The sequence below is a fragment of the Pan troglodytes genome, chromosome 4 (assembly GCF_028858775.2).
Source record: "Pan troglodytes isolate AG18354 chromosome 4, NHGRI_mPanTro3-v2.0_pri, whole genome shotgun sequence".
Classification (NCBI taxonomy): domain Eukaryota; kingdom Metazoa; phylum Chordata; class Mammalia; order Primates; family Hominidae; genus Pan; species Pan troglodytes.
The window spans coordinates 103,574,031-103,594,547 of NC_072402.2; positions in this window are offsets into that span (position 1 = coordinate 103,574,031).

The following is a 20,517-nucleotide window of genomic DNA, read 5'->3' on the forward strand; positions in this document are numbered from 1 at the left end:
AGAGAAAAGAGGAATGACGGGTATGTGGGAGTAGATTGCTGCTCTTTCCTTCTAAATTATAGAAATAATAGAAGTAATAATATTTTGCATTTAGACTGCTTTTTCTCCTCAGAGCTTAAAGTAAGCACAAAGATTAAATTTGGTGTCCTCCTTCTTACCTATTTAACCAAGCTAAAACCTGTAGGAAAAATAAAAGAGCTATTCTGATTGCTTCTCTGATAAATTATAATAATTGCTATACTGTTTCCTTCATCACATAAGGAGGTCTATTTTCTTTACAAATTACATATGTAACTTTTCATTGTTTCCTAGTCACTAATGTTTGGTATTCAACACCTGTATTGGTACTGAGCTGATGCTTCTGTGTCAATGTGTGTGTTGAGGCAAGGGGTATTCGAAGGAAGAAGTGTTGACCAGAGGGCCACTTACATTCATCATTAATGCACCTCCCATGTAGTATTAATAGGCACATTTAACAGAGACCTGAAGTCTTATTAATCAAAATGGCAGTCTTAGTCTAAAAGATCTTTGGGAGAAGTTATCAATAAAGAATTTCATTGCAACATGAAATTGTGCCAGACCATTTATATAAAACAAATATAGATAGCACTTACAGATTGAAATTGGAAGTGGATGGATGTCATTATGAGAAAACGGATTGAAAAATGCTGAATCTCACTAATCCAATTCTTCACAGGCTGTAATTTACTACAGTGACTCTACTTACAAGAGTGATCTGTGATATATTATAGATGGATGAAAAACTATTCATTCGACACATCTTTGAATTGTCCTACCTAATAGTGCTAGTTTATTGCCTTAGCCAGAAACTTTCCATCTTGGGTTTTCTTTCAGAGATAAAATATTTCTTTAAAATTTTTTTGTAGCTACTTAATCTATCCAACTGAAGAGATAAAATATTTCTTAATATGAAACATTTTTGTGACTATATCTAAACCATAACTACTTAGAACTTTTTAATGTGTTGTTGCTTTATTCATTATATTATTTGATCCTAAATTACTTTTTCAAATATTTATTCTACAATTATCATTTTCTATCACCTAGTTTTATTTCATAAAATGAGGATTTGGGGGTTGCAAGTAACAGAAGCCCAATTCAATTAGCTGAAATAGAAAATATTTCAAGGTGTCTTAACAAACCGAAGGCAGGGAAATAACTCATGTTAGAATCTAACAGGAACCAGAAATTCAACTGCCATCAACACAATTATTTTTCCATTTTTTTCTCTATGCATTTCTGCTTCTTCACTTTCACTGCAGAAAATGTGCTATACTTCTTAGTACAGCTGGCAGAATAGCCACTGAAGGATGTTATGCTGTATTGTAGGCATTAGAAACAAACTCCTCTGTCTTGATCAGTCTCTCCACGGGTCTCTTTCTTTCTTCCTCCCTACCTCCTTTTCTCCTTCTCTCTCTTTTTAATTTCTCTCCCTTCTTTCTGTGCCTCTCATTTTTTTTTCAGCTTCCAAAACCCTTAAGAACAGAAATAGAATTGGCCCAGATTGTATCAGATACGTGGTCCTGGGACACTCCCGGAAAGAAATACCAATTCATTTTAAATGGCTGCTTCTTTGGGAAGCATGCCAGTGAACAGCATTTCTCAAAAAAGGTGAGATCAAGATCAAGAACTATTCTGCAAACAAAGCTACTGGTTGATGACTTAAATATATGCCATGGATACCAGATTATATGTTTTTTTAACACCTTCCCTAGATTGTCCACTTCTTTTCTAAATTATATTAATTTCTGAAAATCTGTCTCAGGTAAATATTACATATTTTATTGTTTCAATGATTTTTTCATATTGTTTTTCTTTCAAACTCTCCAGGTAAATCAACCTTTTTTTCAACTTTTTTTTTCTTTTTCTTGTATACTTTCTTCTTTGCTGCCAAAACCAGTAGCCCAGTGTTTCATTTAAAATCCCAAAAGCACTGCACAGCAACTTTGCTGAAGCTGCATTTTTAAGATGAGTCTTTGGGGTGTTTTTTGTTTGGATTTAACGGGGAAAAATTAACAGGGTCATTCATGCAAAATTTTGCACAGCAAACTAAGTATCTAATTATGCTTTCCTGCAGCAGACTGTGCTGCACTCCAGATGTGTGCACTTAAATAGCTCTTTAATGTTCTGCAACTCCAAGTAATGACGTTCTGAAACTTTCATTTTTTTCCATTGGAAAATCAGGTTATCAACTTTAGTCAAAGAATAAACATGTTCTATTATGACACAATATACTAAGTCAATCATGTTTATGCCTGATTCTGGGAGAAAATCAAGCTTGTGTCATTTTGAAATTTCAGTGGCATAGAAACTTGCATGGACTATGAGGCTAAATGTTTATGCCAACATAGAAATACATTATACAAGTATTTTCAGAACATTGCTTAGGGAAGTCATAAAATAAGAATTTTAAAAAGTCATACCAGGTTAAAATTTAAATGACTGTTTTTTGAAGAATAGAAATCAAGGTCCAACATAGGCTTATTCTTTCTAAACAGGGCATTTTAACCTGCTAAGACTGTGTGTGTGTCTGTGTGTGTGTGTGTGTGTCTGTGTGTGTGTGTACCTATATAAACATTTGAGTGCTTATACAATGGTTTTATTCTAGTGCATTATTGTCCCTTTCACATGTTTTTGCATTTTGCATGTTTCAGTATTAAGCCAGTGTAGAATACAAATGATTTATTTTTATTGAAGTATTCTCCAACACAGCCTTCCCTACTGTGGCAATTTTGGAAGTGCATATAAATATTCCAGATACAAAAATCTTAGCAGTGAAATAAGCTAACCACACAAATTGATCTTGTAATTATAAATGCTACATGAAAAACTCAGTACAGTTTTTAATGTTCAAATTAAGACACACTAATTACATAGTAACTGCTAAAAAAGAGGCATATAATTTAGAGTTATGCCAAAGAGTGTCGTTTAGATTTAGATGCTTCTAATCATGGGGGAAACTTGCTCACCGCTGGTAAATGTTAACTTTGATGAGCAAACTGGTGATTATCCAAGGAAAACTCTACTAATGGAAATGTTGTGTTCACATAATTTCAGGTGTCTTTTTTTCATTGACCTATTTTGAAGTTTGTTTTAAAACTCATTATTTCAGTTTCTTGTTAATTTATTTAGTGTTACACAACAATGGAGGTTTTCAACTGAAAGATAATTTTTAAAAGTTCAATAGCTTACTCAGAAACACTATTATGTGTACTGATTATGTTCCAGAGGATAGTAAACAAATACCTATTTTATCCCAAGTTGCATGTAAAATGTATGCGTTTTCAATGTATTTCAGTCAAAAACAATATGATGATAATAGCAGAGATACAGAAAATTTTCATGACAGTTTAAAAAATTACCATGAATCCTGGTCCTTGAGGATAAAGAGATTTGTTAGAAGGGAATAATAGAGATAGATATAAGTTTATGGAGATTAAGTGGTCAATTCTAAGCAATTTCAAAGTCTATCAAGTTTAATATCATGTTTTTCTTTAGGACTAAATTTACTTAAAATATATGACTTCCATTTTCTTCTTTTTTTTAATTTTATTATTATCATACTTTAAGTTTTAGGGTACATATGCACAATGTGCAGGTTTGTTACATATGTATACATGTGCCATGTTGGTGTGCTGCACCCATTAAGTAGCCATTTAGCATTAGGTATATCTCCTAATGCTATCCCTCCCCCCTCTCCCCACCCCACAACAGTCCCTGGTGTGTGACATTCCCCTTCCTGTGTCCATGTGTTCTTATTGTTCAATTCCCACCTATGAGTGAGAACATGTGTTGTTTGGTTTTATGTCCTTGTGATAGTTTGCTGAGAATGATGGTTTCCAGTTTCATCCATGTCCCTACAAAGGACATGAACTCATCATTTTTTATGGCTGCATAGTATTCCATGGTGTATATGTACCACATTTTCTTAATTCAGTCTATCATTGTTGGACATTTAGGTTGGTTCCAAGTCTTTGCTATTGTGAATAGTGCCGCTATAAACATACGTGTGCATGTGTCTTTATAGCAGCATGATTTATAATCCTTTGGGTATATACCCAGTAATGGGATGGCTGGCTCAAATGGTATTTCTAATTCTAGATCCCTGAGGAATCGCCACACTGACTTCCTCTGAAATAATGCCGCATATCTACAACCATCTGATCTTTGACAAACCTGACAAAAACAAGCAATGGGGAAAGGATTCCCTATTTAATAAATGGTGCTGGGAAAACTGGCTAGCCACATGTAGAAAGCTGAAACTGGATCCCTTCCTTACACCTTATACAAAAATTAATTCAAGATGGATTAAAGACTTACATGTTAGACCTAAAACCATAAAAACCCTAGAAGAAAACCTAGGCAATAGCATTCAGGACATAAGCATGGGCAAGGACTTCATGTCTAAAACACCAAAAGCAATGGCAACAAAAGACAAAATTGACCAATGGGATCTAATTAAACTAAAGAGCTTCTGCACAGCAAAAGAAACTACCATCAGAGTGAACAGACAACCTGCAGAATGGGAGAAAATTTTTACAACCTACTCATCTGACAAAGGGCTAATATCCAGAATCTACAATGAACTCAAACAAATTTACAAGAAAAAAACAAACAACCCCATCAAAAAGTGGGTGAAGGATATGAATAGACACTTCTCAAAAGTAGACATTTATGCAGCCAAAAAAAACACATGAAAAAATGCTCATCGTCACTGGCCATCAGAGAAATGCAAACCAAAACCACAATGAGATACCATCTCACACCAGTTAGAATGGCGATCATTAAAAAGTCAGGAAACAACAGGTGCTGGAGAGGATGTGGAGAAATAGGAACACTTTTACACTGTTGGTGGGACTGTAAACTAGTTCAACCATTATGACTTCCATTTTCTTTCATATATTTTCATCGTTAGCTTACTTTTATGTTTATAACTTTCCAAGGATAAAAGGAGAAAAAAAGGGAGACGTTGACAAAGACCTTCCTGGAATAACTAGAAAAGAGTTGAAAGGGAAAGGAAATCAGAAGAACAAAAATAATCTGTATATAAATGTAAAAAATTGCATTAACTAAAATAAACCTAACTTTAAATGAATTTAAAAAGGAAATGGAGGAAATAATAAGTAAACAAAAGACCAGGAGATCTTCAGAGGAAAAAGGGAGAGCTTTATATTCTATTACAAAAAACAAACAAACAAACAACAACAACAACAAAAAAACAATGTGTAGGTTGGGGAGGCATGTCCTCCAGGACAAGTGAAAGTCTGCTTTCCAAAAAACAAATGGAGGGTCTGCCTTAAATAGGCAAAGTTCTTACCCTTGTTCTCAATGAGTTCACTTATGCAAATAAAAAAATTTAGATTTGTTCAGTTCTGATTGGTCAAAATAGTAGAGCCCTGACTGAGTAAAGAAAGGTCTTGTGATACTTTTACAACATCTTTTTGAGAACATAGAGTCCGTGACTACTCCCTCAGTCATGGCTTTCTGATCCTGTTTTAACTTTGAGCATCTCAGCCACATGGAATCTATTTTGTCCAATCACCAGGGGCATACTTTCACACTACAAACCCCTTATGAATGGAAGTAAAAGAAGTGGTTAAGCAAGTAGTTAAGAATGACAAGTGAGTTGAACAGTAGACAGGCCATTTATTCCCTAGAACTATTAAGCTTCTCTCCAATCAGAAGCGGAAGTAAGAAGAGCCAAACATCCCTAAAGCCATGGCAGTGTGGGATTATCTATAAAGGAGTATGGAGGTTTATGAAGGCAGGTGTTCATTTATCATCAAGTATACAACCATATAATTGTTAGTTTCTTTCTTATATTTACCCAGCACTTCGTTGGAATTTCTGGGAAAGTGAATACGAAACTTCAAGACCAATCATTTCTAAAAATTTTATAGCACAATCCAAGAAATACAAAATATTATCAGTTAAAAATGTAATCTTTGAAAGGATGAAAAAAATATGTTTTATGCTTTTCTTCATACTGAGGTTCGAAATCCAGTGTGTTTTCCCCAGTTATATCACATTTAAATTTGACCAGATATACTAGATCTGTATCTAGATTTAATATTATAGTTATGAGAAAACATTGACACAACCAAGTTGTCCAAACAGTGTTAAAGTCTTCTAAAAACTGAATCAAGTATCAGTTTAAAAAACACTTTATCGAAGTAAGACTCACATACAAAAAGTTGCACATACTTAATGTGTACAACTTCATTTGGAGATAAGTATACATCTATAAAACTATTACTACAATCAATGCCATAAAGATGACCATTACCTCCAAAAGTTTTTTCTCATCCTTCTTGTTTATTATTTTTATGTTACGTAATAAGAAAACAACATAAAATTTACCCTTAGCAACTTTTTAACTGTATAATATAGTTTTGTTAATTACAATCATTGCACTATACAGTACAGTGTATCTCTGTGACTTATTCATCTTGCATAATTGAAATTTTGTATACTTCGACAAATACCTCCCCATTTCCCCCTTATCTCAGCACTTGGTAATCACCATTTTACTCTCACTTCTATGAGTTTGACTATTTTCGATTTCCACATAAATGTTATGTTAGTATTTGTCCTTCTGTTTCTGGCTTATTTCACTTAGCCTAATGTCCCACAGATTAATCTGTGTTGTTGAAGATACCAAACTTTTCTTTTTTAAGGCTGAATAATATTCCATTTTATGCATGTAACACATTTTCTTCATCTTGTCTGTAAGTGAGCACTGAGGTTGCTTGGCTATTATGAATAAACCTGCAATGAACATAGAAATGCAGTATCTCTTCCAGATCCCAAACATTTTGATGTATTTTTTGTTTGTTTGTTTAGTTGCAAGGTATAGAAATCCACAAAGAGTTATTCAAGTAATAAGGTAATTTGTTGAACAAAAGCTGACAAATTTGCAAAACTTAGTAGCAAGAAGGATAATTGAGTTTCAGTCTATGGAGTAATTTTCCAGTTAGTTTTGGCCAAAGTGAGGTCACCCGATATACTACCATTTACTAATTTAAAAAATATATATATATATATGGGGCAGTTTTACTGAAGAGAGGAGTGTGGGAGTTGAGTCAGTATTTGCATTGACTGCTAATCAATACTAATGGATAACATTAACAATATAATGCAGTATATTAACATTATCCAACGATCAAATAAGAAAGGATAGATTCAATTACTCTCTAGTACTTTTGTGAATGGGAATTTATTCTTCAATCCATTATTCTTTGTCCTCTACTCTTACTTCCTTCTTAACATTGCTTTAGTTGAGAAACTAAAGCCACATCAGATGAGTTTGTCTCAACTAAGATTACTCATAAGTTTTTAATTGATAAGCTATATGCCCTATTTTAAATTCTCACCTTCTTGTATTGCAGAGTAGCATTTGGCAATTATGAACTTCCCACTACTATTTGAAACTCTTGTCTTTTTGTTTTCTTCAGTTCTACTCTTAATTCATTTTATTTCTCTTTTATAACTTTGTGGCTCTTTCTTTGTTCTCTTTCCACCTCACAAGGTTTATCCCAGATTTATTTGATTAGTACTCCATTTTAGATTATGTCCTATTCTAACTCAAAATATTTCCTTAGGTAATCTGACGTACATTTATGATTTCAAACATCATCAGATATTACTGAGATGGTATGCAACTGTTTGTGTTTATGTATGGTTGTGTATGCTTATTGAGGTAAAGGTCCACAGATTTCACCAAATGTTTTTGAGTTCTATAAAAATTTAGAAAAACTCTATATTAAACTTGTCTTCAGAATTTCAAGCATATAATTCTTGCTTTTTAGCATGTCCACCTGGTTAACTGAAAACATTGTACAATCTCATGCTTAGCACATACAAAATTGAATTTATTACCTATCTGCAAAAGTATATTTCCTATTTCTTTAATTTGTTAATTGAATTATTTTCCATTTACTCTGAAACTACCATTTTATTGTTAAATCTAGATTTCTCCCCTCCCCCTCCCCCTCTCCCTCTCCCGTCTCCATCTCCCCACGGTCTCCCTCTCCCTCTCTCTCCACGGTCTCCCTCTCATGCTGAGCCGAAGCTGGACTGTACTGCCGCCATCTCGGCTCACTGCAACCTCCCTGCCTGATTCTCCTGCCTCAGCCTGCCTAGTGCCTGGGATTGCAGGTGTGCGCCGCCACGCCTGACTGGTTTTCGTATTTTTTTGGTGGAGACAGGGTTTCGCTGTGTTGGCCGGGCTGGTCTCCAGCTCCTAACTGCAAGTGATCTGCCAGCCTCGGCCTCCCGAGGTGCCAGGATTGCAGACGGAGTCTTGTTCACTCACTGCTCAATGTTGCCCAGGCTGGACTGCAGTGGTGTGATCTAGGCTCGCAACAACCTCTACCTCCCAGCTGCCTGCCTTGACCTCCCAAAGTGCCGAGATTGCAGCCTCTGCCTGGCCGCCACCCCGTCTGGGAAGTGAGGAGTGTCTCTGCCTGGCCACCCATCGTCTGGGATGTGAGGAGCCCCTCTGCCTGGCTGCCCAGTCTGGGAAGTGAGGAGCGCCTCTTCCCGGCCGCCATCCCGTCTAGAAGTGAGGAGCGTCTCTGCCCAGCCGCCCATCATCTGGGATGTGGGGAGTGCCTCTGCCCCGCCACCCCATCTGGGATGTGAGGAGCACCTCTGCCCGGCCGCGACCCCGTCTGGGAGGTGAGGAGCGTCTCTGCCCGGCCGCCCCGTCTGAGAAGTGAGGAGCCCCTCTGCCCGGCAGCTGCCCCGTCCGGGAAGTGTACCCAACAGCTCATTGAGAACGGGCCATGATGAGGATGGTGGTTTTGTTGAATAGAAAAGGGGGAAATGTGGGAAAAAGATAGAGAAATCAGATTGTTGCTGTGTCTGTGTAGAAAGAAGTAGACATAGGAGACTCCATTTTGTTCTGTGCTAAGAAAAATTCTTCTGCCTTGGGATGCTGTTAATCTATAACCTTACCCCCAACCCCGTGCTCTCTGAAACATGTGCTGTGTCAACTCAGGGTTAAATGGATTAAGGGTAGTGCAAGATGTGCTTTGTTAAACAGATGCTTGAAGGCAGCATGCTCCTTAAGAGTCATCACCACTCCCTAATCTCAAGTACCCAGGGACACAAACACTGCGGAAGGCCTCAGGGACCTCTGCCTAGGAAAACCAGAGACCCTTGTTCACTTGTTTATCTGCTGACCTTCCCTCCACTATTGTCCTATGACCCTGCCAAATCCCCCTCTGCGAGAAACACCCAAGAATGATCAATAATTACTAAAAACAAACAAACAAACAAAAAAACAAAAATAAAAAAAAATCTAGATTTCTCCTTATCTCTCATTCCCAGATATTTTTAACATTGAATATGAACACTAAATCTATCCATCCCAAGTCTACTACCTTAGTTAAAAATCTTTCAGTGGCCTTGTAAAGTATGAAATAAAATTCTTTCTAATCATCCTATTCCAGACCATCTTCCATGTTGTCAGTTGACTATGTCAGTTCAATGATTAAAAAGAAAACAAAATAAAGCAAAAAATTTGTGGGCACCTATTGTCTGTAGGAAAAACTTTGCAGACTCTTCACAGTTTCTTCTCTCTGCTACTTGCATCTCAGACTTTGTCATTAGTATTACTGTACTTCTCACCATTCTCCAAATAGTCAAGCCTTTCAAATTCTTCTCAAAATGAAATATCTATGTTTCTAACCTTTGCAAATTCCTACCTGACCTTAAAATCATATTCAGTTTTAATATCTTAAATGGGAAATTTCCCCAGTCCCAGAATAAGTTTAATTGGTCATCTCTCTAGGTTCACATAGCATATATCTAGTTTTTCTCTTTATATTAAGATGTGCTACAATTTTCTTGTTTATCATCCCATTTAAATAATGAGCTCCTCAAGGACATAATACCTTTATGTCTTAAAGGTATTAGACTATATAATTACACTATGCTGCTCAGATAAATATTGATACGATATCAGATATGGAGAAGAAAGAGAAACATAAAGCAACACCAAATATTAGTATCTGTGGCTCCCTTTCTTGAAGATAATATTGTCAATGAGAATTTTCCGGGAGCCATGTTGTTCTAAATAATACTTGTATTGCATAATAGTTTATTTCTTAAAACAAAACCCAAAACAAAATCACCTTCTATAATTTCTGTAAAACTAAAGATCAATTTAAAAAGAATTAGAACTGTTACAATTTAATAGGGGAAAAATCTTAATAATTATTTTGATCTGAGAAACTTAGTTATCTATTATATGCAATAAAAATTAATTCACAAAATAGACAAGTACAGATACATATATATCTGTTCTGACAATTACATTAAATTTTCTAGAATAAACAATAGCAGCCGTGCCCTGAAATATCTGTACTTTTACTGGAGTATTACAACCTACACTGATAATGTGCTGTTAAATCCCTAACAAATCTAAATTTGACACCACCAGAGAAAAAGACATATCATAAAATAAGATTAGAAAGATGGAAAAAAATGTATTTTAATTTATGCCCAATACTTTAATTTCTCTATGTAAATATTAGAAAAATTGGTTAAATGGTTTAAGCAATATTCTTCCTAACACAAGGATTAAAAAGTCAAGTTTTATAGCTCAGAAACATTTCAGAAAAATGTTTCGTAAGTATATAATCAACATAGAAACTTCAAATGAAACTCATGAAATGTTCCACAAAATACCCATAAGAAAACATGGACAAGTAATTTCTACAGAGCAAAATTCTGCTTTGTAGTTAATATTTCTCAATTACAATTATAACCACATACTGATATAACCTCACGAAAGATCAAACCCCAAAAAGTTGAAGCTTTTTATCTGAAAATAAATAATATACGTCCCATTTTTAAAAACTATTTTATTAATTGATTGATGATATTTTATTGCTTTTACATAGGGTTTAAAGATCCCTGGATACAAAAATGAAAGACTAAGAAATTCCTTTAAATCTAATATGTATACATCAGAAACAACTTAAATATTATTTTTGAGTTGAATTCAATGGTCAGCAATTTTTTCTTATAACTTTCTTTTTTTAAATTTTATGTTTTTTAAAAATTTTAATTGCATTGGAGGTACAAGTGGTTTCACTACCATGAATTGTATACTGGTGTAGTCTGAAATTTTACTGCACCTGTCACCTGAGTAGTGTACATTGTATTCAATATGTAGCTTTTCATTCTGCACCCTCCTCCCACACTTCTCCTTCAGAGTTTCCAGTCTCCATTATACTGCTCTGTATGCCTTTTCATACCCATAGCTTTGCTCCAACTTATGAGTGAGAAAATACGGTATTTGATTGTTAATTCCTGAGTTACTTCACTTAGAATAATATGATTCATAAAATAAAAAAATACAGCAGCTGAAAGATAACATGGCCATTATAAGAAGGAACCAAACTGATCTGATAGAGCTGAAAACACACTATAGGAATTTCATAGTAAAATTGCTGGTATTGACAGCAGAATAGGCTAAGTTGAGAAAAAAGTCTCAGATATCAAAGGCTGGTGCTCCAAACTAACTTAGTCAGATAAAAATGAAGAAAAAAGAATGAACATAGCATTTGATACTAATGGTATTATGTAAAGAGACCAAATCTACGATTCATTGTCATCCCTGAAAGACAGCAGGAGAAAGCAAGCAACTTGAAAAATGTATTTCAGGATATCAGCCATGGAAATTTTTCTAACCTCACTAGAGACTCCAACATTCAAATTCAGGAAGTGCAAATAACTCCAGTAAGATATTACAAAAGAAGACTATCCCCTAGACACAAAAGCATCAGATTCTCCAGGTCAAAATTAAAAAAAAAAAAAAACTTAAAGGAAACTAGTGAGAAGGGGCAGGTTACCTACAAAGGGAACACCATTAGGCTAACAGCAGACCTTTCAGCAAAAATCCTACAAGGCAGAAGGGACTGGGGGCCTATATTCAGCACTCTTAAATCAAAGTATTTCCATATAATTACCTAAACAGCCAAACTAAGCTTCATAAGTGTTGGAGAAATAAGATATTTTTCACAAACACAAATGCTAAGGGAATTTGTTACCTCAAACCTACTTTATGAAGTTGTGAAAGGATCACTATGAATGGAAAGAAAAGACCATTATCAGCCACTAAAAAACATACTTAAATACATAGACCATTGACACTATAAAGTAACCACACAAACAAGCCTGCACCAGACAACAACATTATGAAAGGATCAAATACACACATATCATTTTTAACCTTGAATGTATACAGGCTAAATGCCCCAATTAAAAGGCATAGAGTGGGCTGGGTGCAGTGACTCATACCTGTAATCCTAGCACTTTGGGAGGCCAAGGCAGGCGAATCGCTTGAGCCCAGTTGTTCAAGATCACCACAACATGATGAAACCCCATATCTACAAAAAAAAAAAAAAAATTAGTTGGGCATGATAGTGTGCACCTGTAGTCCCACCAACTCAGGAGGCTGAGGCAGGAGATCACTTGAATCTGGGAGGCAGAGGCTGCAATGGGCCAAGAGCATACCACTGCACTCTAGTCTTGGATAAGGAAATAAGGCCCAAATGTATGTTGTCTTCAAGAGACCCACCTCACATGTAATGACACCCACAGGCTCAAAGTAAAGAGATGGGGGAAAATCTACCAAGCAAATGGCAAACAGAAATATGCGGGATTGCTAACCTAATTTCAGACAAAAAGATAAACAAACTTTAAATCAACACAGATCAAAAAAGACAAAGATGGCTATTATACAATGGTAAAGGGTTCAACTTAATAAGAAGACCTAACTATCCTAAATTTATATGGACCAAGCATGGGAACATCACAATTTATAAAGGAAGTTCTTAGAGATCTAGGAAAAGATGTAGATTTCCACACAATAAGAATGAGAGATTTCACCACCCCACTGACAGTATTAGACATATAATTGAGGGAGAAAAAATAACAAAAATATTCAAACTTAACACTTGAGCAAATGGACTTAATAGACACGTACAGAACACTCCAACCCGAAACAATAAAATATATAATATTTTCATTTGCACATGGCACATATTCTAAAATCAACCACTCAATCAGACATAAAATAATCCTCTGCAAATCCAAAAAGCTGAAATCATACCAACCACACTCTCAGACCACAGTGCAATAAAAATAGAAATCAATATTATGAATAACGCTCAATATCATACAATTATATGAAAATGACTTTTGAGTAAATAATGAGATTAAGGCAGAAATCAAGAAATTTTTTGAAACTAACAAGGGTACAGCATACCAGAGTTTCTCAACTAAAGCAATGTTAAGAAGGAAGTTTATAGCACGAAATCCCCACATCAAAACATGAAAAAGATCTCAAATTCATAATCAACATCCCACCTAGAGAAACTAGAGAAACAAGAGCAAACTAACCCCAAAGCTAATAGAAGACAATAAATAAGCAAAATCAGAGCTGAATGGAAGGAAATTGAGATGCAGAAACCCATAAAAAAGATTAATGAATCCAAGAGTTCTTTTCTAAAAGAATAAATAAGTTATACCACTAGTAAGACTAAAAGAGAGAGAAGATACAAATAAACAATTAGAAATGACAAAGGGAACATTATCACCAATCCCATGGAAATAAAAATAATCCTTAGAGACTACTATAAACACCTCCATGCACACAAGATAAAAAACCTAGAAAAGATGGATAAATTTCTGGAAACACACAGCTTCCCAAGATAGAACCAGGAAGAAAGTGAATCCCTAAACAGACCAATAATGAGTTCTAAAGTCGCATCAGTTAAAAAAGCCTGCTAACCAGAAAAAACCCAGGACCAGACATATTCACAGCTGAATTCTAACTGATGTATAAGGAGCCAGTACCATTACTACTGAAACTACTTCATAAAATTGAAGAGGAGGAACTCCTCTTTGACTCATTTTATGAAGTCAACATCATTCTGATATCAAAACCTGTCAGTGATCCAACAAAAAAAGAAAACTTCAGGCCTATATTTTTGATGAACATATATGCAAAAATCCTCAACAAAATCCTAGCAAACTAAATGCAGCAGCACATTAAAAAGCTAATCCACCATTATCAAGTAGGATTTAACCTTGATAAATACTATCAAGTAGTATTTAACCTTGGGATACAAGGTTGATTCAACATATGCAAATGAATAAATGTGATTCATCACATAAACAAAAATAAAAATAAAAATTACAATATTATCTCAAAAGATACAGAAAAGGCTACTGAGAATATTAAACATCTCTTCAGGGTAAAAACACACAACAAACTAGGCACTGATGAAACATATTTCAAAATAATAAGAGCTATCTATGAAAAACCCACAGCTAACATCATACCAAATAGAAGCTGGAAACATTCCCCTGAGAACTGGAATAAGGCAAGGATAATCACTCTTATCACTCCTATTCAATATAGTACTAGGAGTCCAAGCCAGAATACTCAGGCAAGAGAAAGAAATAAAAGACATCTAAATAGAAAGAGAGGAAGTCTATCTTTGTTTGTAGATAATATAATTATCTACATTAAAAACTTCATAGTGTCTGCCCCAAAGCTCCTGGATCTGATGAACAACTTTAGCAAAGTTTCAGGTTACAAAATCCATATATAAAAATCAGTAGCGTTTCTATACACCAATAATATCCAGGCTGAGAGTCAAATCAAGAACACAATCCCACTCACAATAGCCACAAAAAGATTAAGATACTTAGGGATATAGCTAACCAAGGAGGTGAAAGATATCTACAACAAGAATTTATAAACACTGCTGAAAGAAATCAGAGATGGCTGAAACAAATAGAAAAACATTCCATGCTTATGGATAGAAATAATCAGTATAGTCAAAATTGCCATACTGCCCAAAGCAATTTAAAAATTCAATGTTATACCTATCAAACTACTAATTACATTCTTCACAGAAATAGGAAAAACTTTAATGCTTACAAGAGTTTCAATTCTGGTGCATATCAACCTTTGTTTTAAGATTTTGAACTCCTCTTAGCAATTTTCTGTAGGGCTGGTCTAGTATTGACAAACACCCTCCACATTTGTCAGTACTAGACCTTCCCTAATAAAAAGTCTGAAAAAAACTTTATTTCTTCTTTATTTATGAATCTTAGTTTTGCTAGATACAAAATTCTTGGCTGACAAAACATAGCAGACTAAACATAGAACCCCAATCCCTAGTGGCCTGTAAGGTTTCTGCTGAGAAGTTGGCCATTAGTCTGATGATAGGTTTTCCTTTTTTGTTACCTGATGCTCTTGTCTCACTGCTCTTAGAATTATTTTCTTCACATTGACCTTAGACCATCTGATAATTATATGTCTTGGTGGTGTCCTTTTTGCAGTGATTCTCCCAGGTGTTCTTTGAGCATCTTTTATTCAGATATTGAAATTTCTAGCAAGGCCAGAGAAGTTTTCCTCAATTATCCTCTCAAATAGGTTTTCCAAACTTTTCTATTTCTTCTCCCTTAGAGACACCAATAATTCTTGGGTTAGGCCTTTTTACATAATCCCATATTTCTTGGAGATTTTGTTCATTTTTTAAAAATTATATTTTGTTTTTGCCTGATTAGGTTGAATAAAAAGCCTTGTTTTCAAGTTCTGAAATTAATTCTTCAACTTGATGTAGTCTATTGTTAAAACTTTTCACTGTGTTTTGTATTTCCCTAAATGTGTCTTTCATTTCCAGAAGTTTTGGTTGATTTTTCTTTAAAATATGTATCTCTTTAGAAAATTATTCGTTTGGTGGGGTGCGGTGGTCATGCCTGTAATCCCAGCACTTTGGGAGGCCGAGGTGGGTGGATCACGAGATCAGGAGATTGAGACCATCCTGACTAACACGGTGAAACCCCGTCTCTACTAAAAATACAAAAAAAAATTAGCCAGGCATGGTAGTCCCAGCTACTTGGGAGGCTGAGGCAGGAGAATGGCGTGAACCCAGGAGGCGGAGCTTGCAGTGAGCCGAGATCACGCCACTGCACTCCAGCCTGGGGGACAGAGCAAGACTCCGCCTCAAAAAAAAAAATAAAACAAAAAAACCAGAAAATTATTTGTTCATATGGTGAATTGGTCTTAAACAATTTCATGTTGTTTTTTGTCTTTGCCTTGTCCGTCCTTGAGTAACTTACTAATCAACTATTTGAATTCTCTATCTCATATTTCAAATATTTCATCTTTATTTGATCTGCTTCTGGAGAGTTGTGACGTTTTGGGGTTGTTATAGAACCGTTTTTCATATTGCCAGAATTATTTTTCTGGATACTTCTTATTTAGGTTAACTATTTCTTCTAATTATGTTTTAATTTATGTTTGATTCAACTTTTTAAAAAATATTTTCCCCTTGAGGATGTGACTCTAAGGTTTATAATTTATTGTTACCTAGCTTAGGCTCTAGGTGCCTTCACTGGCAAAGACTGTATAAGAGTTCCTGGTTATAGAGAATCTTTGTGCAATGTCTTTCTCAGTTGCAGGTTGAAACAGCAATATGCTGAATGTGTGAGGAGGTGCACTGTCTCCTGTGAGGCTGAAATGGCAGAGGTCTCATGAAGCTTATCTTGTTTCCCAGAGGTGTGCACTTAAAAACCCTTTTTTTCCCGGTATTTTATTTACTGTATTTACCAGTTCAGGCTTCAGGCAAGTAGGAGAGGCCCATGGGTAAAAACTAGCTGCAGCTAAAGCAGATGGGTAAATGCAACACCCCAGTCATTGGTAGAGGTCCCAACCTTGACAGAGGTGACTGGATAATCTCTCAGTGAAATGGACTGAGGTCTTTTGGGGGAAGGATGGAGCCAAGAGGAAAACGATCCACCTCCCAGTCACACTCCTGCCCTGGTGTTCTGGCTATTCAGATCAAACAGGCACTTCTTTTCACCTTCAGAAATGCAGATGTTCCATGTAGACAGCGATTGTGACTCTGCCTCTTGTGGAAATCTGAACCCTCCTGTGAGGATGCAGTCACCTTGAAGTGTTCCAGAAAGGTTATCTACAGATGCACCCATGTCCAGCACCCGTGGATAAAGCCCCAGCTATGTCTGCAGTGCTAGGTGAGGGAGAGAAGTCCCCTTCTCCAAGACCCTTCCTGAGCACCCGGGCTCCCTGATTTTTGGGGTAGTCACAGATTTTCCCCGCTGAGCCCAACACAGCAGCTGTGCCTCTACTGAAACTTTCCACAAGTGAACAGTTCCAGGACTCAAGGCAGCCTGGTTTCTTTTGTCTCATAGGGTGCTCCCTTAATATAGTACACTACCTTTTCCCCTAGGAGTAGCTGTCCCTGAGCACCAGACTACTTTCAATCCTGCTGCTCCTCTGGGTCTAGCCTCCCAGTGGGGCTGCCACACTACAGACTGGTGATAGCAAATATCTGCAAGAAATCCAATGATGTGACCTGTTCTTGTGTCCCAGCATTGAGTATCAACTCCATCTCTGATGGGCTTGAGAGGAAACTGACAAAGGCTCTGAGATTTCCTCGGTTATAATTAGCCTTAATGTATTCGGTGATGCAGGCACTGGTGACAGCTGAGATTGCACAGAAGTCTTCTCCTTACTGAGCCCTATATTATTGTGCCTGCAGATGTTGTAATGGGCTGTTCCAGTTGGCCTCCAGCCATGAGGAGGTGTTTGCAAAAGAATGCCAGCTGCAGTGGTAGCCATGGGATTTGCACTTGCCTTATGTTACCCAAGGGAGGTACTCTGTTGTCTCAGGCAATGTGAGGGACCGTGGAGCTCCCAAAATCCCTTAATCATTGTGTTACCCTACCAGGGCAGATGGAGGGGCAAAGCCAGACTGGGGCTGGGTCAGGCAACTCTGTGCTCTGGCTCCTCACATGTGGGTGCGAGCAGTGGCCCCAGTGGAGATCAGAGGGTGGTTCCCTGACCACGAAGGTGAGGTTCCAGGGAGGAGCACAGCTACCTTTGCTACACAAATGAATCTACATGGGGATGAGGGGGTGGCAGGTGGCAGTAAGCCCCATTCAGCTCCCACACTCTTGGCAAGGCAAGTCTTGCACCCTCGTTCCTACAGTGTTCTGCTAACAGCAGCTAGCTGGGTTTCAGGCAGCCTGCACTCAGAACTCAAGACTGCTCCAGGTCCTAAGCCTTTCCAACCAAAACAGAAACCATGGCTTTCAAGCCTCACTCTTCCCAGTCTGCCCACAAAGCATGGGTGCCCAGCTCCTGTGCCCATGGCTATAGCACACTTCCCATGCATCCCTTGGTTAGACTCAAGGGGGTTCATCCCCACTCAAGATTATATAGCAAATCTCAGATGGGAGTGTCTCCCAACCTGTGACTACCACCTGAGTTAGCTGGCAGACTTCTGCAAGGTCCCGTTTGGTAGGATCAGAAATGGCTTTCCTCTGTCCCTGCTGGAGGTCTGGGAGTGCACACAAAGCATGTCTTGATGTCGCTCCTTCTCATATGCTCCTCACTGCTCACTAAATCAGCTCCAGTGCTGGGTAGGGTTAAGGCATTCCTCCGTGACCTGGATTGCCTGGCTCCTCAGTGGGAGTGTGTGTCATGGAGGCAGTTTCTTCTCCTCTCATGCGCTGGAGATTCACAGTTTTGTCTGGATTACAGTGTGGGTGGCTGCCTGCCACTTCTTTCAAAGGGTCTGTGGTTTCTTTTAGTTTTTCTGTTAAGTTCCTGTGTTGCTTCTTGAAAAAAAGGTCATGGCATAAATTTCTACACACCATTTTGCCTTTGCAAAATAGCGAGGCATTTTGGAAAGGCATGCTAACAATGTCTCCACTCTGCCATCTTAGGAAAAAAAAATATAGCAAATTTTCTTTATAAAGATCCAGCTAATAAACATTTAGATATTTCAGGATACATATAGTGTCTTTTATATACTCCTAGTCTTTTTGTTAATCCTTTAAAAATGTAAAATGTTTCTTAGCTCACAGGCTAAAAATAGGATACATTTGTCACTTTTTGCCTTATGAATTACAGCTCTCATTTATACTTCATATTCAATACTACTGTAAAGGTTGTATTATTTTACTATCGCTGTCAAAGAAAGACAAAAGCAAAAATTATACTAAAAGTGTATTTTCCATAATGACAATAAATTATGTAGGGATTAAAAATTATGTAAAAATTTTTAATTTTTTACTGTAGGTTTCACAGTTTACAGAGGTGGTATGTTGGTGGTATGTGGCAAAATACAATTTTATTGTTGGTGTTTATAACTAAACAAAGAGGTTTTTATAGAAGAGTAAGTACTTCTGAAGGATATGTATTTTCCAAACTACTGCAAGTGTAAGTCAATAAAAGCAAATGAAGTCTTCATTAAAAATAAAATAAAACTCAAGAATAAAAGCTCAGAAATAGGAAGCATAAAATAAGTACAACTAAGAATATTATCTTTTGAAATATGGCCAGATGATTTAAAATTTCACACTATATTCCAAGGCTTTCAGATTGAATATATATATATATATATATATATATATATATATATATATATATATGTGTGTGTGTGTGTGTGTGTGTGTGTGATGTATTATTTAAAAATTAAAATCCAAATTTAAGAAGCTATATCAAGAAGATTTAAAAATATATAAATTAAATTTGGCAGTAATAGTACCTGATAAGCTAGATTTTATTGAAAAAAATAATTTTTGAGTGATTAAAAACAATTAATGAAATATGAGACACATTGAAGAATTACAAAAACAAAAACAAATCATAGTAAAGCTTTTTCATAGTTATCAAATGTACCAGGACAAAAAAAGTTTAAAAGTTATAACATTAGAAGAAATAACCAACAATAAGACTGGAGACTTTCCCATTCTTTATCAGAGCAAAAATAAATAAATAATTCCAAAAAATCTGATTAATGTAAGATCATTTCAACAGACCCATGTCAAAAAATTATGCTACAATGTGAGAAATTTTCTTTTCATTTGAATACTTTTGCAGTATTTATAATTTTACTATACTCTAGGCCACAAAAATTGAGTAAGTTAAACATTTATCCAACACTCTCAGAACACAGTGTGAAAAACTAGAAATTTATAATAAAGGTATCCACCAAAATAACCATTAACTTAGAAATGAATAAGTAAAATAATTATTTCTGTGAATTTGTTTTGAATGAATGTCTGTACTTTTGGATATGTTGCTTTGGTTATCACTACTTTTGAAGTGTTCCGTTGTTTGCAAATTTTTCTCCTTAATACAAGAAGATTTGCAATTTTGTAAAAGACTTTACACAACATAATGAGAAAAATAATTGATTACTGTAGAAAATTAAAAGTAGCTCAAATAAAGTTCTAGCCCACAAATTTTCAATATAGAATAATGATGGAACTCACAGCAGAATCAGATCATTTTTGTTTGAATCGCTGCTTCCTGACTTCCTAGCCATGTGATGTGGGCCAATGATCTTACCTCTCTGTGCTCTACTTTCCTCTATTGTCACATAAAAACAGTAATAATATTCACCTAATTTATTATGTTATTTTAAGTGTTAA